The sequence below is a fragment of the Myodes glareolus genome, chromosome 23, assembly GCF_982192425.1.
Source record: "Myodes glareolus chromosome 23, mMyoGla1.1, whole genome shotgun sequence".
Classification (NCBI taxonomy): Eukaryota; Metazoa; Chordata; class Mammalia; order Rodentia; family Cricetidae; genus Myodes; species Myodes glareolus.
In genome coordinates this window covers 14,028,788-14,048,169 of record NC_142048.1, presented here as the reverse complement: position 1 = coordinate 14,048,169, position 19,382 = coordinate 14,028,788, and the positions used below count along the sequence as shown (strand labels likewise).

Here is a 19,382-nt window from a genome sequence, read left to right as displayed (position 1 = left end):
ACGTGCTAGGAGGCATCCAGTGCCGGGAATTACTCTAGTATCTAAAAAGCAGACAGTAACTGCGCTTGCGTAACAAAGCTGGTCTTCCCACTTCTACTACCCGCCCCACTCCCCACCCTTGCCAAAACACAGAAATAGTAGAAAAACGAAATTTTATTCTGTGGAGAGAGGATCAAACGAAGTTCAGTTGGCTCATTCAACTTTTGACGGAGGAAGGCTAATGTAAATATTTAATCACAGACCGTGTGAAATGACACGTATTTATAATGAGATTCAAAGGTCTTCAGTGTTCACGCGGGGAGTCAGCTGTCTATGGGCAACTTGATGCTTTTCTTCCAGCTACACGAAGTTCGTAGTAAAGAAGAGGGAAACTGTATCCATTTCAGGTTTGTTACTATACTAATCAAAATCACTTGCAGCAGATAGCACACTGTTTCCTGCAAGGGTCTCCTTTTCTCAGTTACAGATAGGCAGTGAGGAAGGAGGCCCGCCCGAGGCAGATGGTTCCCTTTGATTTGAAGTTATTTCTTTGCGGCAGAAACAAAGTTCCTTTTTTTTTTTTTTCTTTCTCTTTTCTTTTTCCTCCCCTGGCTGTCTTTCTCCTAATTTACATGGCCACGTGCTAATTTGAATTAATTGCCTGGACTGTGGCTGTCAATAAAGGACCTTTCTATCTGAGAGCGTCATTCCAGTCATGGTAGACAAAGTGAGAACCGGGGTGTGAAGAGGTGCCGTGTGCAAGTGAGCGCAGTTATTTTATCCAGAGCAACGCGTGAATATTTGAGCCTGACAGTGGCTCACTGAGAGAGGGGTACGAACACAAAGCGCTGGCTTTCGTAGCAGGAGCGCGCGAATGCGCAGCCCTTGAGTTATCAGAACAGCTGTCTGCCGGCCCCCAGCCTACACACAGGCCCGAAGGAAATGGAAAACCCTAGACAGAGAAGAACAAACGCGACCTGCCCCTTCTGCCCCGTCCCTCAAATATTTGGTTAGAGATTGCGGAGGAACGATGGAGTTTTCCTAGCAGATCATTTTTGGTCCTTTGAAATAGTTTCTTTTTTTGTAGGCAAAACTTAAAAATAAATGACGGATTCCTTTAGCTCGACTGCGGTTAGGCAATAGCGGCGGGTTCTCACGGGTATGTATTTAGCGAGCTGAAGTCTGTTCGCTACGTTCAAATACCAGAACCCTTTAAAGAATTTTGGTAATCTTTCCTGAACGTTTTCTGAAATAGATCTGTTATTCTCTGCATCGATTGCACAAAGCCAACAAGGCTGGCGTAAGCCAGCGCTCCCCAGATAAGTTGTGATCCCTCTACATAGGTGTTCCAGGTAGGACCAGAGTCTTTTTCTTTCGCTGACCTTTGTTGAGGTCAGGTTGTCACGTGTTGGCTCTTCTACTGTTGGGCTTCCACCGATCCGTGACTCCTCCTTTGGACTAGTTGAGCTTACCATGAGCTCCTCGCCAGGCTCGGGAGGATTCTTAGGGAGTTGCCACGTGGTGGTTTCTTGGGGGGGGGATGCGGAGGTTAAGGGGACTCCAGGGACCATTCTTCTTTGCACAGCTGTTTTAGAGCAGTGGTTCTCAACCTGTGGGTCGCAGCGGTTCTCAACCTGTGGGTCGCAGCACCAACCTATTCACAGGGGTCCCCTACCAGCGGTCTTGCTTATCAGATATTTGCATTGTGGTTCATAACAGTAGCCAAATGACAGTTACGAAGTAGCAACAGAAATACATTTATGGCTGGGGGGGTCCTCACATGAGGAACTGTACTAAAGGGTGGCAGCGTTGGGAAGGTTGAGAACCACTGTTTTAGAGGGTTTGGTCTGTCAAGAGTATGACTTCTCAATACTGCAGTGGTACCTTGAAAGGGGAGTTAAGACCTATTCACCTAAAGGGAAATTTTACTTCTAGATTATCTTTGCTTAACAGATTTTTTTTTTGGCTTTTAGTGCTTCTTTCCATTAATTAATGAACTAATTAATTTCTATATTTATCAAGCCCAGCGCATTCCTCTGCCTACAAGTGCAGCTCAGTGTTTTAACCAGCTTGTAAACAACTAAAACTCTCATCGATTTTGTTTTTCTTTTTTGCAGAAATGGTCCCTCATGGTCCAAACTGTGCTAGCAAGCACTCACATGTGGCTTTTCTCGTCACTAAATCACGCTGACTGGGATTGTGGGTGATGTTGCTTCCTTCGGGTTCTACAGACTTTCCAGGGATGGCGGGAATGGCTGAATCCAGTCACCCATTTCCTCCGTCTCTCCTCTCCAGGGAAAGGCGGTTTATACCGGGCGTGTGTTTCCCTCTGGAGGCCGATACTCTCTATACAGTGGTATATGTGTATATGTAAATCCTATCTGATACCCACATACACATTGATAAGGCTTTGGAACTTGATTCTGGCCTAGACTCTGGCTGCTGGTTGTTCTCCAGGGGCTCCATCACATTGAGGGTTTTTTTTTTTTTGGCCAGGAGAATTTTTTGCCAGCATGGAGGATAATTTGTCATGTGACAATGGTTTGAAAGGTTCAGGGACATTGAAGAGATCCAGTGACTTTGATCAGTAATGCTAGAAAATATTTTTCCTTATACACACACACACACACTCCTCTCTCTCTCTCTCTCTCTCTCTCTCTCTCTCTTCCTTCTTTTTTCCTTCCTTCCCTCCTTTCTTTTTCCTTTTTCTTTTGAGATGGGATCTCACCATGTAACTCTAGCTGCTCTAGAACTCACTATGTATATCAAGCTAACCTAAAACTCACAAAGACCTTTCTGCCTCTGCCTTCAGAGTGCTGAGATTAAAGGCGTACACCTCCACGCTGGGTTAGAAACATGTCTTTCCGAACTCCACATTCCTGTCTTAGACAGTTCTAATGCTGTCTAGAGCCCCAGCCAACCCTTCAATCCGGAGCTTTCTGTCCACAGTTCCCATTGTATTACCCTCGGATTACAAGCCAGTATCTTAGGCCTTTTGCTATTGACTTTCCTTAATTTTGCCAGCTGTTGCTTGCCCTTGGTATATGTGCCTTAGACCTGGTGACAAATACCCCCTCGTTTAAAGCTTTATTTCCAAGCCAACACATCCCTGCTCCTGCTTTCTCCTAATCTACTCTTGCCTGATGCTTTATTTAACTGGGGGCACCATTTTGGAATGGCCTGGGAGGAATGAGACTAGCGTGCACAGAAGACAGCCAAGTTGCTGGTCTGCAAACTTGCATGTTTGACAAGACTAGAAAGAAGCATTCCTTGAGATTGGGCAATGCCGCGCTGAAAGGAAATATTCTGTCTTGGAGTGTTTTGATTTCAATTACATGGGAAAATGTTAGCTTGCGTTTTGGGAAGTGTGTCAAAACACTGAAAACTTCTTAATCACGGGAGCAGGTTTGTGGGAAATCCTGGACATGAGAGCCGGTCATAAAGGAGTGACATTCTGACATTGGCAGGGAGATGGATGGAATCGGAGGATACCATAATAAACAAACCACACCCCAGCAGAATGGCTTGCTCTCACATGTGGAAATGGAAAAAGGGGGAGGGACAAATACAAAATAAAAACCAGTCTCCTTCACATCCCTTCTTTTTTCTTCCATGTTTTTATTTTTTTCCCTTTTCTCAAAGCCCAGGCTGGCCTTGAACATCCAATCCTCCTGAGTGCTGGAATCATAAGGTTGCGCCACCATGCCCAACTCTAAAAACATATCCCTGGCGGTGATAGTTTGGCTGGGCCGGTTCTCTGTTGCTGAGCCTCTGGCTTCCAATTTTCTTCCAAGGCCAGCATGTTCTTCCTTCATTTGCTTTTGCTCCAGGTCAGGTCTGGTGCTAGCCCTGTCCTGCCTACTCACGTCGAGACTTGTCTGACATCAGTGGAAGTATCAAGCAGATTTTAAATTCTAAACTCGTTTCTTTTATTGAGGACTACCGAGGGTCTGTTGAACCAAGATACGAAACAGTATTTAACTTTACTACCTTACAGTGTTAGAAATGTATTTCGGTTACCAGCGTTTGTTACATTCTGGTGTGTAAGGTATAACACATGGAATATCACCCTGAAAAGGCTCCTCTATGTGACAGAGTCAGGAACAGAAGCCATTGAGACGGGGGCTTTGGATGAGGCCGGCGAGATTCAAGTCTGGCTGGCCTCTGACAAGTTTCCCCGGCACAAGGTGAAGTAGAATGTTAGGATGCTTAGAAACCACGCGGCTACATGTGATTTTCACCCTGACCTTTAATTATGAGAAACACCCCCCGAGCATAGACCTCAAGTTGAACTGTATGAGCTTTTTTATCTTCAACTGTCCCATTCCTGTGACAAACCTTCCTCTAAAGTCTCCATCGAGAAGGCAGCATGGTGCTGCTTGGTTTACTCCTTCTGAGTCCTATGAATCCAGGAGTGGTAGAGATTTTTCATGGGGATTTAGGTCCAAGGACATGTGTCCTAGGGTGACAATTGCTGGGATGAAACACCAACCAAAACGACTTCCAGGAGGGAAGGGTTTATTCTGCTTCCACCTCCATTTCCTGCCCATCACTGCAGGAGGTGAGGAGAGGAACTCAACCAGGGCAGGAGCCTGGAGACAGGAGCTGAAACAGAGCCCAGCAGGGGTGCCCCTTAATGGTTTGCTCATCATGGCATGCTCACCCTACTTTTTTATGGAACCCAAGACCACCAGCCCAGGAATGGCACCATCCACAGTGGGCTGGATCCCCCACCACTGATCACTAATTAAGAGAATACCCTACAGTTGGATTTTTTTGGAAGTATTTTCTTAATGGCGGTTCCCTCCTTTCAGATGACTCTAGCCTGTGTCAGGTTGACGTAAAACCAGCCAGCACAGTTTTTTTTTTCCTTTTATTTGTGTTGTCTTCCCAACCCAACTTGCTCCTTTTGGACCAGTTTGTTTAGTGCAGGCTGGCAGGCACCGTTGCCTTAGCTTCTTTCCTTGTTCTTTGATAAAACAGAGTGACAAGAGCTACTTAAGGGGACAGGGTTATGTGGCTCCCATTGCAAGGAGGACGGCAAGGCTGCAGGAAGTTGAAGTGGCTGCTAATGTACCCACACTTAGGAAGCAGGAAGCAATGGCTGCAAACTACTTGTGTTTAGTGTGTTCCCCCCATTTTACAGGGCCCAGGCATCCCTGTCCAGGGAGTGGTTCCTTCCATAGTTAAGATGGGTCCTTCTATATCAATGAATGTAATTACAATAATCTAGAATCTGTCAGGTTGACAAGTAACTAACTTGTACCATTACTAGCTTAAGTAATTCTGTCTTGAGGAAATGATTTTTTATAACATTGACCCCTCCCTCCCTCCCTCCCTCCCTCCCTCTCTCTCTCTCTCTCTCTCTCTCTCTCACACACACACACACACACACACACACACACACAAAAGTCCAATCATGTAAAATTATGGATTTTATTTTGGAAAGAAAGTATTTCATATGGAGTCAATGTAGTTCTACTTCAGAATTCTTTTAGCTTTAAGAGAGACTTCACCTATCTTGTAAATAAGTCTTTTTGATGTTTCACTGTAATTTGGAAAATTGGATTTATTCCAAGTGCTGCATCATTTTAGACATAGTCATAGGTGAAAAAATAATGTGAATCAGGAGGTGCGGTTTAGTTTCAAGTGCAAATGCTCCTTTGTGGTGAGAAAATGGAATAAGTAAAGGAAACAGGTGAGTGGGAGGGGAAGAGCTGAGAGAAGATGGGGAGACACAGACAGGCGAGAGATGGGACCAGTCATAACGAGAGAGCACGGAGAGCAGGAAGGTTGGTCACGTTCACCGTGTACTGTGGCTTGTGCCAGCTCTACCAGGCTGTGTTACTGTTCTTGTCATCTCCTTTTGTAGGCAAGGGAGGAGCTTGCACATCTTTGAGTGGCAGTGAACTTGGGTTTGAACTGATAATGCTATGTTGGTATCTGGTGACTTACCATGCACTAACCTCCACCTCGAGGATGCTATTGTACAATCTAGATATTTCCACCTCATGCAGTGTATTCCAGTGGGGAAGATGGATAAGTAACTGTTCACTTATGAGGCTGGGTTGCCCCTATTGCTGGCTGGGGATGCAGGAGAAGAATTGGGGTTGTTGACAAGACCTCAAAGGAAATAGGAAGCCTGTTTCATCCTGAATGAAAGTCCTTGCTCCAGAGTTGACCACACCCCTCTCTTACAACACACTGCTTTATTTTTTGTGGTGTTTAATATTTCCTCATCTTTTTCCTTATTCCCTTTTATTTTCAGTTCCCTTCTTATTTTTCTTCCACAGTGATGTCGTGATAAAAGTTTGCGTATCTAACTGGCAGATCTTTGGCATCTCCAGCTAGCTTAACTTACTTGGCAAATTCCAAACCAAGGAAAGGGAAAAGAAAATGTGAGGGTTCCTGAGGAAATTCACCCAAGCTTGCCCTCTGTCCTTTATATGCCCATGGACATCCACAAACCACAGAGAGATGGATAGACAGACAGACAGATGATATAGATGGATGGATGGATGGATGGATGGATGGATGGAGAGACAGACAGATATAGATGGATAGATAGGTAGATAGATAGACAAACAGATATAGATAGATGGATAGATGGATGGATAGACAGACAGATATAGATGGAAAGATGGATGGATGGATAGATAGACAAACAGATATAGATAGATGGATGGATGGATGGATAGATAAATAGAAAGATAGATAGATAGATAGGGGCAGAGGAAGAGGGCGTGTTCAATGGTTTAACGATTGGGTTCTGGTCATTTCTCCTTAAATCATAAAGGACTTGCATTGACTAGTGTGTAGGTTTCTAGGAGCTGGCCCTAAATGAAAGAGAGACAGGAGGGAGAGATATAAGTCCCAAGGGGGTTTTAGGATACATGTTTGGTGCCATCTCTTGCCTTTAGGGTAACAGGGTAGAATGAGTATAATTAACATAGCCAGTTATAACAGCTGATCCTGTAGGTTGTATGTTCTTAACAATTAGGAATGAAGATTGTTCATCAGGACAGAAGTATTTGGCCTACTGTCCTCCCACCCACCCCACTCTGTTTCCAAGAAACTAACTTTCCTGTTTCACCTACAAGAAAACATAGTCATAGCATGGAGCTTACCCCCCACCCCCACCCCCAGCACTGTTTTCTCCACTCTGCTGCTGTCTCCTTCGGGCACAGGAGTGAAAGTGAGGGAAGCCAAGGGCACAATGGGGGTTTAGTGGGTAACAAAAGGATGAATGAAATTCCTGAAGAAGATAAAGTGGGTGGAAGGCCAGAGGTCATTTAAACTCTGGGGTCAGCCAGTGAGGAGAGGGAGGGGGGCTGTTAGCAAAGGAATGTGCTTTCTTTTTAATGAAAACAAAAACCCAAAATCTGAAATAAGCAGCTCTGGACTGGGTCTTTACACTTCTAAATGTTCTTTCTTTCTTTCTTTCTTTCTTTCTTTCTTTCTTTCTTTCTTTCTTTCTTTCTTTCTTTCTTCTTCTTCTTCTTCTTCTTCTTCTTCTTCTTCTTCTTCTTCTTCTTCTTCTTCTTCTTCTTCTTCTTCTTCTCCTCCTCCTCCTCCTCCTCCTCCTCCTCCTCCTTCTCCTCTTCCTTCTTCTTCTTCTTTTTAATTTCCTGTTTCATCCTGCTTCCTGCATAGGGTATAGGGTCTTACCTACAGACAGCAAAGCCTGCCAGATTCCAAGAGAAGTTTCTGGGGTTTTATTTGGGTTCCCCAGGCCTGGTGCCCATCTTTGGGGCGGGATACACCCACCCCATCTCTGCTCCCTATGGAGTCACCAGGCCTCTGATCTGAGGCCAGCTCTGCGGGGGGGGGGGGGGGGGGAGGGGCTTGTCACTATTGGGGCCTCTGGAAGGTGGCACCTGTATAAACAGCTCAGTCTCTCCTCCTCTGCCGAGGCTTAGCTGACCTAAGAGACTGGGAGTTAAGAAAAAAGAAAGCTTTTTGCTGAGTGTCTTCACTTTGCTAAGGGCTCCAGAGCCCTTGCTATAACTGGCCCAGCCATCACATTCCATCATTGGACTTACCTTCCCAACAAACGGGCAGCAACCAGAGTGTGGAGGCTGCACCCCCCAGAATCTAGAGGGCCACTGTGGAGCTGACCACATATTATAGACAGAGCTGCAAACTTCTGGGATCTCTCTAGGCTATTGTTGACTCTGAGGCTGGTGTCTGACGCTAAAGGATATTAGTGCACTGTTGGGACTTGTTTGAAAAATGCAGGGAATTCGGTTTCATGGGCAGCATGCTATCTAGAAGTTAACAGATCCGCTTCCTAGCCTTCTGGTCGGTTCACATTGCCGCTATGATGCCCCCTGGTACTAAGTGTGATCTTCTTGTGCCTCTCATGACTTGGGTGTCTTCTACCATGTATCCCAAAAAGATTGGACCACTGATGCTTCCAAGGTCCTCTGTGAGCAAGGTACACATTGCCAATGTTCTTTTGGCAATGTAAATGATTCCTTTGAGGGTATCATTTGCCTTGGCTGAGGCAAGTCACCAAGCTATTGTGACAAGTGTGAAGACAAGCGTGAAGAATTCACTGACCCATCCTAGGTGGAGTTTCTCTGTGGCACACAGAAGTACTACTTTCCAGTGTTTGGAAGTTCTGCCGTTTATAGCAGTGGAGATTTCCTGGGTTTGGTGTATCCTCTTATTGCTCCCCCCCCTCCCCGATGTCCTTTGGTGAAGCTTTGGTGAAGGCTGATATTTCAGGACTGCTATTGACAAATTCCTTAAAGCTTTGGGTTTGGGGAGGCTTTTCTTTAGAATGTACCATTGATGTTGCCACCCTTGCTGGGTTTCCCGGCTTATCACTGTTTATCCATTCAAAAATGTGGCCTGGAGCTGGGGAGATGGTAAAGTACTTGCCATGTAAGCCTAAAGACTTAAGTTTAACCCAAGAATCCATGTGAACAGCCTGGCATGGTGTGTGCTTGGGGAGGTGGAGACAGGCAGATCCCTGGGGCTCCCTGGTCAGCCAGCTTCACCTGAAACCCCAGTGTCTCAAAAGGTCAAAGTGGCTGTCTCCTGAGACGTGATTCCTGAGACTGGTTTCCACATCCACCCGTGACACCTCCCCCGAATGAACAATATGTGTTGGGTGTGGTGGGAAATTGCTGTGCCACTCTGAGACACATAGCAGGACCGTCTCAACAAAACACACAGAAAGAAGTGAGTGTGGTTTTCTTACAGTGCTGGCAGCGGAGGAAAGAACAAATTGTAAAAGGCCCCCAATTCCAAGTATAACCGAAACATAAATGTCCCTAACAGATTGCGGCATCTTTTTCAGAGATCATTCTGCCAAGGCATGTCAGATGTCATTTAGTTGGGTAGCTCTGCTTCCTTGGCAGACTGTGTGTTTTGTTTAGGTCTGTTCTGGTTACAGAATTCTTTGTTGTTGCTGTTTTCTGAGACAGGGACTATATAGCCTTGACTGGCCAGGAACTCATTATACAGACCAGACTGGCCTCGAACTTGCCGCAATTGTCCTGGTTCTGCCTCCTGAGTGATGGGATTAAAGATCTCTGCCACCACGGTGGGCTCGGTTCAGCAACTGTTTAAATATTCTTAGGATTGACTTTCTTTCCTCGAGTTAGAAACCTTTCACTCAGCACTGGTGTGGTGCGTTGGTAAATTCCAAGAAAGGGAGAGACAGAAACGAATTAGTCTAGCTGATGTATTAGCCTCCCTCAGACTTCCAGAGTGAGAAAATACATGGAGGATTTTCCTGACAAGGTGAATGTCTGTCAACATTTTGATGAGAGCAAATGTCTGAAAAATAACCCAAGGAAGGACACTCTGTGGGCAGCGCTCTCCTGCTTGGGGCCCTTTGTTTGACATGCCTGGAAATTCACCTGCATTTTTCAGTGATTTGATCTTATTTTCCCTAACTCAATTATTAACTGAAAAGAGATAGTGGCTTGGGAACATTTCCCAGGCTGATTACTGTCTTATCAATGGGATTACAAAACTATAAATTAGTTTCCTTGATAGAAATCTCACAAGCCATTTCTGTGTCTCCGAAGACATACATGTGGTGTTAATTTTGACCTGATTCATAGGTCCTCCGATAGCCCGGCACACAAAAAGCAGCCATAAGAAAGTTAGACTTACTGGCATTAGCATTTTTATTGCTCTTGCCAAAGTAATACTGTGTACTTGATCTGACTCTGGTTTCAAAACAAATGTCAAAAACTGAAGACACTGGATATAGTGGAACGTAAATAGGGCATTTAATGAAGCAGTTGCCCCAGGCTTCCCGTCCTCCTTACCCTGTCCCTTTGCTGGTCTTGTCCCCTGTTAGTAGGATGCCTCCTTTGCCTTAGTTTTCTGTGGGGTGAGTGACGTGGAGGTAGACACTTTACTTCCTTGTAAAGTTTTCTTTTTTTCAGTCAGCCAGTCAACTTCTTACTTTTCAAAGATTGGTTCAAATGACAGAAACAAGGTAAGTGTGAGGCTGTCCTTGCACGATTCCTACCAAGCTCATCCCAGGAAGTTTTTGCCTCTGGTAAAACAGAAGGCTCTTATGTTAATTGTCAAGGTTAGACACTTGACTTCACCCTCTGCTTTTAGTAATTGAAATGTGAATCTTGGCTTACTTTGGGAAGTTTAGGGGTTGCTGGAGGAAAGAGGTATCGTCCAATTTGGTCATAAAAGTATGCTGTTTTGATTGGGGGGGGGGGAGCGGCGATAAAACCTTGGCAGAAAATGTAGTTTAATGAAATACACGTTGGAAGTTTTGTTGATTTAGTTTGATTAAAAGAAGATGTGCACCTCAAAACTTAAACAAAATGCCAATTAAAAAAAAAAAGAATCATGCAGGACTTAAGACCTTTGAGCCCGTGTTAAGGGAACCCAGGGGAAACACTAGGGGATATAGTGTTACACTTGTCGAAGCTAATTCTTTCCTGAAGACCGTGCTCTATGTGGGCTTTGCTTGTTTTGGTTTCATCTCATCTGACCGTCCACAGTGAAGTTCCCTTTTCCTCAGAGCCTGTCAGGGTGAAGTAAGTTAGAGCGAGGAGCGGGAAAGGTGCTTTCTGAATGCTTCCCTGTGTGCCAGGAGTGTGCTGGGCCCTCTTCACTGCAGAGCTGTGGGCTAATTCCTCCTTGGCAAAGAACCACCGCTCAAGGTCACACGCCTGGTTAGCGCCATCAGACTCTACACTCGAACTGTTTAGCGCCAGCGTCTCTGTCTGTCTTCCACAGCGTGTTCCTTAACGTGTGACTTCCTGGAACCACGTGCCTCTGCTACCTCTTGGAAGTGGAGAGGACCCTGTTAGAAGAGTGTGTCTCTTCACTAGAACTAAGGAAAACCTGGAGGGCTGGAGCTGTTGTTAGGGTGCTTGTTGAGCGTGTGTGACACAAGCCTGTAATCCCAGCTATTGGAGGACGGAGGCAGGAGGACCAGACATTCACGGCTGTCCTTGGCTGCAGGGTGGGCTTGTGACGAGCTTGGATTCTGTGGGACCCTGTTTCAAGGAAGGAAGAGGCAAGGGAAGGAGGGTGGGCTGGCAGGTGGGAGAGACAGACCAGGAGGGAGGGAGGGAGGAAAGGAGGGAGGGAGGGGGGAGACCAGTCATTCATTCAGCAAATGTTTGATGCCCTTTCTTCCCAAGAGCCGTCCCCTAAAGCGTTCAAGAGAATACACATTACTACCCAACTACAGAATGCTTTATTTTCCCTTTATTTATTTTATTGTCTTCTTGCTCAGAAAGTGTGCAGTTGTCAATATTTCAGGTTCCTTTTATTGAAGTCTACCTCAGCATTTCTAACGGTAAATTCACTGAGCTCTACTTTAGGGGCAAAGTTTAAATATCTGAAGGCAATAACACAGCCAGGCGATTCCGAAGGGTCCGGCTTTCCTTTTGCCGTAAAGTGCTTCATGATGTTGGTAGATGAAATGATTATTGTGCTTGCTTTTGTAGAAACAGGCGGTTGTCCAGGCCTGGAATTAAGTGATACTTTGGTTTCTGAAGGTAGGAATTTACTTCCATTGTACTTTTAGAGGCCCAGACAATTGTGACTCTGCTTTAAACCCAAATAATAATTATAAACAGGCTGGAAACTGAAGACTTATTCATTTTAATTTATTCTTTAGAGCGAGCTGCCGATGAGATGGCGCACTGAAATAGCACTGCCCAGCCTGAGCCCGAGTTCTCATCCACACAGAGACCTACTGTTTAAGGCAGCTAAATGTGTACTCTATTTGCCTGGGTGTGTGGGCACAAGAGAAATAGAGAGGGCAAGAATCGAGGTTGATCTGATGCCAGAAACCAGACCTCTGCCGAAGTTAGTAAGCTCTGAGCTAACACGTTGGGTAAAGAAGCAGTTTTTGTTAGGGCCCAGGCGCTCACACTGTTCCTATCTTTTCAGCATGGAAGACACTGTGTTGCATAAAGTAGGCCCCTCAGACTTTGTAAAGACAAAGATGTCAACCATTCCAGTTCCTTGTTCTGGGGTCGGAGATAACTAAGTTCTGGTGGACCCTCCCTGTGTTTGCTTTTGAGCTTATGTTGGTCCCTTGCTATGTTATCCATCTGATACACACATCGTGTGATCTAATTCTCAGTGACCTGACGCCATGCCTTTGCCTTTCCGAGATGGGCAAACCAGACCTGGAGAGCATCGGATTCTGTGTGTCTCACAGCTAGCGGAGTCTGGACACGAACCCAAGTTGACTGTCCATGCATTTGCCCTTTTGACCAGGATCCTGGCTTCCTGATTTTCCCTACTTGCCTGTAGTGATGGATAGAGGGCTTTTGGCTTGAGCCCTTATCCTCACCAAGAATAGTAAATCTCTGATGCTCTTTGGAAAGAATAAAATCAACACACTACCTCAGCCGGGAGATGGGAGCTGGGGGAGAAGTCAGCAGTGCTTTCCCTCTGACATCACAGGAAGTTGCCATGGAAATGATTATGGTATTATGAATACAAAATTATAACTTTGAACAGGAAATAAGCTGCCTGAGGAGGCAGAACACCGAGGAACAGCAACGCCGTTGTCATGAAAATGCCTTTTAGGTTTTAGATGAACAAATTTAGCAACATGAGGTCTGAATGCCTGGTCTCTTTCAACATTCCCGAAACATCAGTGTTAAATTATTCTTTTTAACTCGCCTCAATTTCGTTCCTACTTTCAGAACTTGTTGAAAGTAAAACAACTCCCATGTGTGCCTATGTGTTTTTAGTTTAGCAAATATTGTTTTTTAAGATCCTCCTTGCCTCAGCCCCTGTCAAATCCCTTCTTCAAAATATTCCCAGGGGGAGATGAACTGTTTCCTGGCTTTTTCATCAACAAGTGTGCTGCAGGAGAAGTTGGAGCTGGTATTAGTTAATTGCCAAAGCCAACTGTAGCAATTAGACTGGAAGGGTATAGAATACAACCCCAAATATAATTTCTTCCTAATAAAAACTTCAATTCCCAATTGCATTATCTGTGTTACTCTTTATGAAGTATAAAGCTTTCCAAAGTGTTTGTTTAGAGAAGGTTGATCATATTTTAAAACTTGCCACAGGGAAGACGTTTCAGGATGCCAGCCATCAGAAGTGGCAGCATCCCATCCGTGCCTGCCATTTTCTTTACGTTCTGAAGAGTGGTATCTTTGTTTATTTGTCTTACTGGCTCCAACACACACTGAAGACAGCTGCCCTCTCACTGGTGGCATTTCATTTTGAAAGGGCCCAGTGCTCTGCACAGGGGCTTCATAGTTGTTCGCGCTTGGGAAGAGCGTTTCTCAGCCTGTGGGTCCCGAACCCTTCATAGCGGTTCTATACCTATCAGATATTTACATTAGGATTTATAGCAGGAGCAAATTTACCGTTGTGAAGTGTGACCAAATAATTTCATGGTTGGGGGTCACCACAACACGAGGAACTGTATTGAAGGGTTGCAGCGTTAGGAAGGTTGGGAAACACTGCTCTAGAAACTTTGGTATCTGAACCACCTTTCTCAGACTATTCTGGGATTTGCTGTACCTTCTCAGTCTGTGAATAGGAAGAAAATGGGAAGAACGTTAGCACTAATGGAATTTTAAGATGTTGACTGGGTGCTGGGAGTGATAGATCCAGTCCTCAGCACTGCTAATTAAATAAGCCATGACATAGTTGGTAAAGGAGCACACATATGTAGTTGAACTGGTCATGATGTAGGTGACGGTGCATCCCATGTTAGTAATAATTAAGATCTATGAATGATAATGTAAGTTCCATTTGGAGCATGCAACTTGCCTGTCAATCAGGGAAGCTCCCATTTGATTGCAGATCATTACTGATGACCGATTTCATTGTCCAGTTCTTCCCATTCTTTCCCATCTTATGTTTATCATCCGTTCATCTTGTAAAAAGAGCTTATAGTCTGTTGTATAAGTGTGAAGTTTCCAGTGTTTCCAATTTATCCATGTTATAGTGAGCAGGGCTCGTTCCTATGAATGTGGACATTTCCTTTCCAACTTTCACTTTGAGCTGTGGATTGTTTGGAAAGGATTTACAATTCTCTAGCAACATATGGGAACTTAAAATTCATTTTTATATTTTTGATTTTTTAATTGCTTTGTGATTAAGGGACATGATCTATATAATATCTATTCTTGGAAACCCATTGAGCCTTTTTGTGGCTTACCATGTAAAACGTTTAGAAAATGTGTACCTGAAAGTGATATTAAAGATAGACATGGCACAGGTTTGCAATCTTCCAACTCAGAAGGCTGAGGCAGGAGGATTGCTGCAAGTTCATGGCTAGTCTGAGGAGTCTAGTGTGTTCCTGGCCACCTTGGGCTGCAGTGTGAATGAGACTTTGTCTCCAAAAACATAACAGAAAGCGAACAAGCAAAGAGAAAAAATGTTTTATGTGCTACATATTCTCTACTCAAACATGTTTTAGAACCTCCTGCTATTAATGGATTCATTTCCTTATTTAATATTTTTGTTACAGTTTGCTATATACATAGATAGCTGGAATTTTTCATTTCTCTCTAATTCAGGCTAGCCTGAAACTCACCACGTAGACAGGGCAGACCTAGATATGTAATCCTCCTGCCTCAGGCTCCTAAGTGCTGTGCTCACAGGTATGTGTGGCTACGCCCAACCATCTGAAGCTGTTTTAATTGGTGCATGCATCATGGAATGATAGTTTTTTGTTAAAATCTTAATCACAGATGATCTCTCTCTCTCTCTCTCTTTTTTGGCCAGAGCAGGTGAAATCTACTTATAAAATTCTAACAGTGTGAGTGCTGGACTTTAGTAGGTTCTTCTAGGCTTTTGCTTCATGTCTGTTTTACATGAGTTTCTTGCAAATATGATATTGCTGGATTTTATTGTGATGCTTTTAAACTACATTATAGTCTGATGTTTAACTAACAGATTAGTTTGCAATTGGGCTGTTATCATCATCATCATCATCATCATTATCAAGACAGGATCTCACTGTGTAGCTCTAGCTGGATTGGAACTCACTATGTAGACCAGGCTGGCCTCAAACTCAGTGAGATCTCTGCCTCCTGAGGACTGGGCTCAAAGCTGCGTGCCACCATACCACACTCATCTCACCTCTCTGCCCATCAGCCTTACTCTGGTCTTTCTTTCTCTATTTTCAGTAGATCTGGAGGCTGTGGTAGACGTTCCTACTGCTTTCTTAAATGTATTAGTCGTCCTGTACTCTGGCGTGGGCGCCGAAGGTGAGATCACGTGCTGTTAGTGCAGCCCACGTTACTGGGATCTGGCAGCAGACGGGAGCTGACGTGGTATAGGATGCTTCCTGGCAAGGTCCTTTGGGAGTGCTTGAAGCTCATCCCAAGCCCCACTCTGCCTTCTGCTTCTGGATGGGAAAGATGGGAAAAGGCAAAGATCGAGCCTTGTGAGAAAAGCAAGAGTCCAAGTCTCTGTGCAGAGGAAACTTTCCAGCCAACTGGTCATCAGACTGGAATGAGAAAGCAGCATTGTCACTGAGACCTAGGGTTTCTCACAGCGGTTGGTCTCCCTAAATGATGGAGAAATTATACACTGCTTGTCTGGCGGCTACGCACAGTAGAGGCTCAGTCTAAACCCAGCACCAGATTCCTCTCTTGTGCGAAGATCACAGGGCATAAGCTCCACCCACCTCCTCCCCACCTCACAGACTGCCTGAGGGCACAACAGGCTACCAGAAAGAACCTCAGACACATGACATAACACACACATATGAAGTGCCGAGTGTTTAGCTTTGCCCTCCTCTGACCAACACACATGCTTATGTTTCCTGATTGCCACTGAGGCCTGCTCTCCAGGGGGCCTTTGCTCTCCTGAAGTATGTCCTGCAGAAGTCACAGTTGGCCAGGCCCTGCACTAATCCCGCCCCTGTGTTTTCATCTTTTCACACAGATCTTTCTCTTGTTTTTAAATCTGGATTGGTTTCTTTTCTTTTAGCACTTAAAAGATGTTTCCAAAAACCTTTGACCTCCGTTGTTTCTGTTTTCTATTGAAGTCTGTTTACATCCTATTGTTCGTCTTTTGTTAAATTATGAGCTCTTCTTGAATGTTTCTGTGTTTGATACTTTGAGGTTTTATTCTAATGAATATCAATGAGATTTCTTCTTACACACCCTCTCTAGTATTCGTTTTAATAAATGTATTAAAATATACATTTGTAAAGGTTTACATAAATTGATGCTTCAAAAAAAAATCCAAGATCATTTGGTTGATTTCCATAGAGAATGCATTATTCCTAATTCTATAGAGAATGTATTATTCTTAATAACAAATTTGCTTAAAATTATACAAGTCAGAATGCATGACCTGACTCTTTTATTTATATTTAACACAGGAAGAAAATATAACAAGTATATATACTTTGTGATATTTATGAAGATGTATATTTTAGAGCAGAACACTCTTGTAAATGTAACTGGGCTTGGCAGGGGTGTTCTTTGCACCAGCCTTGACAGTTAGGTTTTTCATAAGGGATTTACAGTGTGAAAACCTGCAGTAATCTGTAAGACAATTCCTGATCATGGAAAGGGTCTGGAATCATACAACCTTGTACTCTTCAGTAATTTACTCAGCAAAGAAAACAATTAAATCATTGGATATTTTGTCTTGATCAGTATCCTACAGTTAACAATTCTTAGGTTATATCTTTACCCCCCCCCCCCGTGTTTGCGGTCGATGTATGTTTGTAAGGGGGGGCATATATTCTTGCATGCAGAAGCTGGGGGACTTCTGAATTCCTCCTCTATCACCCAACACCTTATTCCCATCAGACAGTGTCTCTCACTGAGCCTGGAACTTGCCACTTTTAGTGAGGCTGGCTAGCCAGCAGTCTCTAACAGCCAACCCCCCCCCCCCCCATCTCCCCATCCCCAGCACTGGAATTACAGAATATTGAGCAACAACAGATTTTTATGTGGGTCACTGCGATCCGAACTCAGAACTTTTGCCCATTGAGCCATTTCCCCAACCTCAAGCCCCACATTTAATCATATTCTAAAGGTATGAAATACTCTCCGGAACAAACGATATTAAGGAAATGTCCCTTGTTATTCATTGAAGGATTGCTAGATCCATAAATCTGCGATGCCAAGACAAAAATGTCAATACTTTTATTTATTTGCGGGATTGACATGCTGTTTCAGTTATGATTCTGTTGTGTAAAACACACAGGGAGCTTGGCGCAGTATTCATTACCAATTGGTTGGGGTTTAGAATCACCTGGTGTGCTTTGGGGATAGTCCCCAAAGGATTAACTGAGGAGGGACGGCCCTGACAGTGGGCTGCAGGGTGATATGGGCCGGGATCCTTCCCAGAATAAATGGACAAAGGAGGCTGAGGACAAGTAATCTGCGCCCATCCTGCAGATAGAAGTGACTGGTACCTCATGCTCCTGAGCCCTTCCCTTCCCGCCATGGTGGACTGTACCCTTAAATTATAAACCCAAACAAACCCTTTCCCCAAGCTGCTTTGTCAGCTATTGGTCCCAGAAATGAAAAAGCTAACTAACTTGTTATAGGGCCAGATTTCTGTGGTTAAGGTGAAAGTGTTAAAATTAAAGATGGCTTCTTTGAGTGTTTCTTAGTCATTCTTTTTCTTCTTTAAAAAAATATTTTTTTTTCTCAGTTGGGCAGTGGTGGCACACACCTTTAATAGCAGCCCTTGAGAAGCAGAAGCAGGTGGATCTCTCTGAGTTTGAGGCCAACCTGGTCTGCAAAGCCAGTTCCAGGACAAGCTCCAAAGCTACTGAGAGAAACCCTGTCCCTACAAACAGCAACAACAACAACAAAAACCTCTAATTTTATTTTATGCTCGTGAGTGTTTAGTCTGCATGCATGTCTGTACATGACATGCACACAGTGCCTGCAGAAATCAGAAGAGTCAGATCTCCTAGGACTGGAGTTACAGACAGTTGTGAGCTGCCATGGTGGTGCTGGGAATTGAACCTGAGTCCTCGAAAGAGCAGCCAGTGTTCTTAAGGGCTGAGCCATCTCTCCAACCCAATCTTAGTCCTTATTTTTTGTTTTAAATACAAAATAGTCAAAACTTATTAAGGACTTAGAGAATAGCATGCCGTATCGGATAAATTAGTTATAATAGAAGATCCGGTTAAAATCTTATGTGTGGAAAGAGTCTGAGAGAGGATGTAATAGCGGAGTGTAAACTCGGGAGTTGGATTCGTGTCCTGGAGGACCAGCTCCTTCGAGACTAGCTAATCCTTTCTATTCAAGATGATTAAATGAGCAAGGTAAAGTATAACAGAGTATTTGAAGGTGTAAGGTTTATGGGGTCACAGTTGGGGAGAATGAGGGCCTAATTTCTCTTCTTGTTCCCTGAAATTAGAACAATCCCGCAGGTATTTGGCAGAATAAGATGAAATCACCTCTAGAAAAATATATAATTCTCAAATTGTTTTATTAACATTTTTATAAAAACAACGTCTGTTAGACAATAAGAAGGGAAGCAAACAGCAAACCCAGGGAAACAATACCAATAGAAAATGTGTTAGAGGGCTAGAGAAATAGCTCGGTGGTCAAGAGCCCTGGCTACTCTTTCAAAAGACCTGGGTTCAAGTCTGAGTATCTACATGGCATCTCACAACAGTCTGTAACTCCGGTCTTAGGGGAACCAATAAATATTCTCTTCTACCTCTGCAGGTACTAAACACACATGCAGATAAATGTGCAGGCAAATACCTACATGCATGAAAATGAATAAGTAAGATTAATTTTAAAATGCATTAGGATCTTCAGAAATTGGCACTCTGGATTCAGATTTTAAATTCAGTGAGTTTGCTGTTTTAAGAAGAGATAAGAATGAACAATGTGGAGCATAAAAGAGAACCAAATAAAAATTCTAGAATCGGAAATTATAGTCAGCATGATAAGCAGTTTGCTGAGGGGGCACTGTCTCAAAGTAGACTA

General features: G+C 44.0%; 1 protein-coding gene and 1 long non-coding RNA gene across 2 annotated transcripts in view; both read left to right on the top strand.

Annotated features, from left to right (window-relative positions):
* Positions 1-19,382, top strand: part of Sh3rf1 (SH3 domain containing ring finger 1) — a 159,330-nt gene that overhangs the window by 51,882 nt on the left and 88,066 nt on the right. The window lies entirely within an intron of this gene.
* Positions 178-16,421, top strand: LOC146890631 (uncharacterized). Its single transcript, XR_014998542.2, has 2 exons — positions 178-386; positions 15,594-16,421. It is a non-coding gene; the product is annotated as an uncharacterized LOC146890631 (long non-coding RNA).